This window comes from Manduca sexta, chromosome 12 (genome assembly GCF_014839805.1).
Source record: "Manduca sexta isolate Smith_Timp_Sample1 chromosome 12, JHU_Msex_v1.0, whole genome shotgun sequence".
Taxonomy (NCBI): Eukaryota; Metazoa; Arthropoda; class Insecta; order Lepidoptera; family Sphingidae; genus Manduca; species Manduca sexta.
Window position 1 is genome coordinate 4,708,781 of NC_051126.1, and position 6,508 is coordinate 4,715,288.

General features: G+C 34.8%; 1 protein-coding gene across 1 annotated transcript in view; it reads right to left on the minus strand.

The window, feature by feature from the left end:
- LOC115451023 overlaps window positions 1–606 on the minus strand; it is a 91,389-nt gene extending 90,783 nt beyond the window's left edge. Inside the window, exon 1 of the mRNA XM_030179215.2 lies at window positions 414–606. The gene's annotated coding sequence lies outside the window, so the exon portion shown is untranslated. The remainder of the gene's footprint in view (window positions 1–413) is intronic.
- Window positions 607–6,508: the final 5,902 nt, after the last annotated feature.

The following is a 6,508-nucleotide window of genomic DNA, read 5'->3' on the forward strand; positions in this document are numbered from 1 at the left end:
CAATTTGGCAATTTTCTTAACTTAACCTGAATTTGGCGTATTTTTTTATATGAACGTTTTTATTTATCTTTCTGGTTATTGCTTTTTATGTATGGTCTAAACACGCAGCGTGAGTTTGATAATTTCGTAGTAGCATATTTTTTTAACCCGTAAATAAGTTGTAATTTTGGTAGAGTTTAATTTAATATTGTTTTAAATTTCATTTAATTATATTATCGATAGTTTCATTTATATTTCGATTGTCATGTATTTTTAACCGACTTCAAAAAAAGGAGGAGGTTATCAATTCGACGTGAATTTTTTTTTTATGCCTATATTCCTTCGTTTCTATTACCGACGTGGTATAGTAGTATTGGTAACGTATACCAAATAATCCTTATAATTATTTCTACAATCCTAAAAAAATAACTCACCTCAAAAACACCAAAAGTGGACCACCTAAAAAAAATGTGTACGAATCACAAAAGTCAACACTCCGATACACTGTCCGTGCGCGTGCACTGCGTGCGATACGTGCGGTACGTGCGGTCCGTACAAGTCGTGGAGTCAGGTGCGCGCGTGCGCTGCGCCGAGCTCTGTCCGAGTGGCGCGCGACGACCAAACCACTTGCTTATACAGCCACGACGGCTGTTGCACTTTCGCTTTACGACTAGGGAGGCTGCATTTGAGGGTTGATGTGCCTTGTTGCCAAGGACCTGTGGAGCGAAATTGTCATGGTATGTCTGACCGGTGTAATGTGACGTGCTCTAACGAGATAAATAAATTGGATCTGAAATTCCATTTGGAAGGAATACCGACGCGACCAATTTTCCAGTGGAGCTCGGGTATTGCAAATCAAGGTTCTACAAGTATCAATACATATGTAATTATTTTTGCGATACATTGAATTTTGAAATATAAGCGAGTGAAAACTATAATTTAATAAATTTTGGAGTTTACAGCCAATACTACAGTAAATCTTTTTTTTTTCACCAGATGGAGCAAGCAACAAACCCAGATCCTAAAAATATAATGAACGCCTTCAACAATACTTTTTTAATTAACGCACCGTTTGGCGCGAACAGCTACGATATAAAAGTCATGTAGTTTAATCCCGTGGAATACAAGGAGAATAATGCCCAAATAGTGTGTATATGAATCCAATCAAAATCGCGTCATTGTAGGGTTAAATCCATTATTATACCCATGAAAGTAAATCCCACTATGGGATAAGGACTATATATCTATTGCGTGTATATAAATCTAGAGCAGGTAAAATTATTCCACGATTTAAATTTTCACTTTATGATTTCTAGTTCAGACCTCATGCAAAGTATCTGTGCAAGAACTAAACTGGTTGAAAATTATCTTATGATTTAAATTTCTAGTTATTCGATATTCTATCTAATATATATGTTTTCGATGAATGTAGTAGATAATTTATAAAAGCTGAAAATTATAATATTAGTATTACAACCCACAATCGGTACATAGTTAAAATACAAAGCATCTCAAGTCTAATTCATGCGTAAATTGGCCGTAAAATGTAAAATCTTTGATTCAGAAGGACAGTTGCTTTCAAACTTTTGATCGCAAAACATGATTTTCTTCTTAATACGCTCGATATTAATTGTAAAGCCTGGTTAAGAATTAATATCGACACTATATACCGCACAATCACGTCTATGTGTGAATACGAGTGTATGTTGTTGTGACACACATACACACTCACGCATGATTACCCCGAAGGTAAAGGCGTAACTGGTGTACCCTTTTTTCTTCGTGTGTATAGTCCCATGATGTAGGGGGTGAAACTATCAATATATTGGGCACAAATTTCAGACTTCGGTTTGTAATTGTGACATTTAGAGGATAAAATAAACTATTTTTCATATTTTATCGCGTTTTTTATATTATAATTTTCTTCCAAAAATGTGGAACGCTTCACAATTTGCGTGTGATCCTTGCGCAGGGCCATGTGATAAAATCCGAAAAATAGTTATATATCAATGTCTTACATTCGTAAACATAAGATATCATATTATTGTTTCATATTGTCATGTTTAAACGAAATTATTGTAAGATATAAAAAAGGTATGGAGTCTACAATTATTAATTTTAATAAGACAATACCGTTAAATATTTGAGTTAAGAGGAACAAAAAACTACACCAAAGAAATATTTTTCATTTCCCAAAATTATTCTTAGTCACGGTTTTGCGGAATTAATGTAATTGTTCAATTATACATCACGATTATCCCTTTTATGCTTTGTGTTTATGTATAATTAACGCGAAATAGCAATAAATTTCTCGAAATATGACTCGTCTTTACGTTGATAATGGTACATACGTCGATATATATATACTACGTACTAGATCTGGCGTTTCAAACACTCACTGTGTTAAACTGAAGTGTACTGCAATCCAGTATTGTTTGCCATTTCCTTATACTCTACTTAAAGCGTTTTAGCACTGCATGTTCAAAGTTTGGTTAGACAACGATTGATATTTTAGCGCTGTAGCGAACTTTAGTTGTAACTCCAGATTTTGAACAAATAGTTTATATGGACGTTCGTGTCTATAGAATATACGTCAATGGGTACATACTATTGACTGCCATATAAAACATCTTTACGAATAACATTACTATAAAATATTTTATCTTCTTCCCACAGATTGGACTATATAAAAATACTAAAGAACCTAATGGAACGTTACGCGACATAAGTACTTCATACAGACTGAATAACAATCACAATAAAGATATAATGATAAGTTTATTCTGCAAATATGGCTAAATAACGATGACCAAACATGAGATTCTTCAGAGTAATCATATTTAACCAAAAGATGGTATGCAAAATTATATTTTCTCCAAGAGTATAATATAATAATTTTTCAAAGCATTTATGTCACAAGCATGCACTATCTTTATAGTAATAAGTAAAATTATATTAAATTTCTCTACTCTGGATACTTTGGATTTCTTATTTGCTGATGATAGGATATATTTTATATCCGCCCGGATAGCCACCACCGTACACAAAGTGATAAAGCCCATAGTGGCTACATAAGTGTGTCGCGTTCTGGAATCAGTCTGTGTATATCCGGTTCCAACAGGCCGGCATAATTATGTCGACTGTCGAGGGGTAATCTCATCTCTCTCTCTCATCAGGGTTATGCTCAATATGGCGATAAACTAGCCCCCTATAATATCACTGAACGGAATAAACTTAAACAAAGGTTGGCCAGTAATTGCACCTCTGCCTACTCTTTCGGGGATGAGATGAAATGTGTGCGTGTATAGTATACAAACAACATATTGGTCATTGTGGCTCATTGCGTCGCGTTAACTTCCTGGGGTCAGTTGGCATGCTTCCAGTGACGCAGGGCGGTATTACATATTTTTTGTTTGGCGGCTTGTGGCTACTTATAATTAGGCATAAAATCACTACTACCATTGTAAAAGACAAAAACTTAATTGATTATAATTGCTACTTTATATAAATAAGGCGATGAAGAGTTTATATTAAAGTACTTACGACTTGAGAAGTTACAAGTATATGAAACATTCGTCTTACATCAAAAAACGGCACTCCACAACGTATTAGCGATTCGTATAGTATTGCGGGTGTTTGTGGGGGACGATGACCATCAGGTAACCCACCTGGTCGTTTTTCCACTACATAAAAAAGATCGACAAAGATTCAATATATTTTATCCTACATTTTTTAGTTCAATGTGGATTATCAAACACTTTTTGTTACATAAAACAATTCACTATAAATAGTATTAGTACGTCATATTAATTTTATTCATGCAATAACAAGTCGTAAAACACAACATAAAATGTTATTGTTCCTTTTATAGTCCAGTAAAAGATTTATCAATAAATATCTATATAAAGTGGGTCTTCTATGGCTGCGATTTTTATGAATAACTATAGCTTCTGCTCGCTTCTCGGCCCGCGTCATTTTTCTATCTTGGAAAAAGTCGATTAATGCAATTTTTCCGTAATCTGATGTAGCTTTTATTAAAAATTTTCAGGGCTTAGTCTATTTGTGTATTAAATTTGGTCTCAGTCTGTTCGAGGGTTTTTGCGTTCACATGTTACATACAAACATCTTCACAAACTTTCGCCTTAGTCGAACTAGGTACAGATTTTTCAAACCAAAAGGTGTTAAGATAATTTTGGAGCGTACGATGTAACTCGTGCGTTGAAGTTCGACTCAAATATATATAGGCTGCAATGAAGCAAAAATTATGGTAATAAAAAGGACCTATTTTTCGTTACTTAGATCCTCAAAATTTTTTACACCTTCTAAAAATCAGAAAGTGTCTAATAATAATTATGTTTTCAAAATTCTTTCCCTATATACCTAAAAGGTGCTAAAGCAACGTTTATGAACGCCTATTTTGTATGTTACATTAACAAAGTAGAGCTGCGCAATTATGAAATGCCTATAAACGATATCAATTTATAATTCCGCCAAATGATTCGATAAAATAATCAGTTGTATTCGCTGACGTTTCGTCATTAATCCTCTATTTACATAGTTAATTTCTCACACTACTTAAACCAACTTTCAGATGGATCTTTAAAAATTATGCATCGTAATTGCACATTGAGTTTCCCAAGGAACTAGTATATCATTTAATGACTAGGAGCGGACCGTTTTATGACGCGGTCCTGTGGGACTTCCTTTTGCGCCGACGCCGGTACCTTGTTCCCATGGTAAACCTGACATACTTTATATTAACACGGTTTAGTTAGATTACCTACTTTTTGGAGTCTTTTTGTTTGAAAATTACTAGTTTGGAGATAATTATTTGTTTGTAATTACGTATGGTATCCGTTTACCACGCTTGGATGGGATTTAATTTAACAAACCCATGCCTCTGCCCGTAGGAGTTGGTATACTTGTAATTTGTGTAGCTGGATCTTGTCGCTTATTTCCATCTTATTAAGTGCCTAATAGGGGACGATTGTACTAATTTATCGGCGCAAAAATCTGGTAAAATGGAAGTTTAAGTGCATTTATTATGTTAAAGAAGGTACTCAATTTTGGAAAAAAAATTGGTAATTGAATTATCAACATGTAACAAAATTATAGGATATTCCATGCCTGTATAATAACTATTTGTAAAAAAAAAACACTAGTAAACCGCGCGGGAGTGTTCTGTGTTACAGAAAGATTTTTTTGGGGTATAAGAAGGTAAGATTGATCCAAGTCTACATAGACGAAGTGGGCACAGCTTGTATAAACTATAAACAGCACCTTGGGCAGTCCAATGACATTTGTAATATCAACGTCAGAGCGCGGCGGTGGCCACAAGCTCGTTTGCTCACGAAGGCCATAAAAATCAGTTAACTTTAATTCAAAGATGAGAGAATTCACTCACACTGACGTTTATTTGCATAATAGCTTTATAATAACACTTAAGTAAAAAAAGCTTGTTGAGAAAGCGAAATGGTTGTACAAATTGGCCCAGACAGCCATATAACATGGATACGGCCATTAAACATCTTAGAGTTTGTCAATGGGGGTGGCATGATCATGTCTAATCAAACCCTCCTTATTATTAAATAAAGATAAAAAAAAAATACTTAGTTATAAATGCTGAACTCTATCTGTCTATTAAGCTTTTATGGCTAAACTACGGAACTGATTATGATAAAGGTAGGGGAGTAATTTTGAACCCTAAGAAAAGATAGGTATAAGGTATATTTTGTTGGCAAACCAAATTCCACGGCGTAACCGCAGTCAAAGCTAGTATGTTCGTTGATAAGCCCTATGGAGTAGTATAAGTGTTAGCTCCTGGAGCCGTAGCCAAATGCCTTTCTATGGTCACTAAGGCTGATATAAAACAGATTTTTTTTATTGCTTTGAATGACGAGATGAGCTTGCCGTTCGCCTAATGGTAAATGATACGACCGCCCATAAACAGTAGAAACACCATCTAACACCTTTTTAAAGTATTGTTTAGTAGTCCAGTGCTCTCGCCATCCTGAGACTTGAGATGTTATGTCCAGTAGTTACACTGGCTTCAATGTCCTTCAAACCGCAACACAATAGCGACTACACGCTGATGCTTGGCGGCAGAATAAGACAGTAGTGGTAACTACCCAGGCAGACTCACATACGAGGGACATATAGCTAGTAAATATGTAGAAATACCTGTTTTAATGATAAGTCTATCGGTAAGATATGACATTCTCATACATAACCTTACCGTGTACGATTGTAGGCATGTTGGCAACAATCACTGTTACAAATAGGTTGTATTTAGATATCATTATAATAATATTGATATTAAACAGTTACATATTTTATTAATGTGGGTACTTTTTCTTGGAGCGAAAGGAGGTACGAGTATTCGCGAGTGTAAATCTGGACTGTGAGGTATATATAGCTTCAATACTTTGTTTATTGGCTATGGTGCAATTATGACGTTTCAAGATGATGGACTTTATAATCAGCGTTTAATGATGATACATCTTTGCCTGCCACTAAAGTGGAAAAGGCG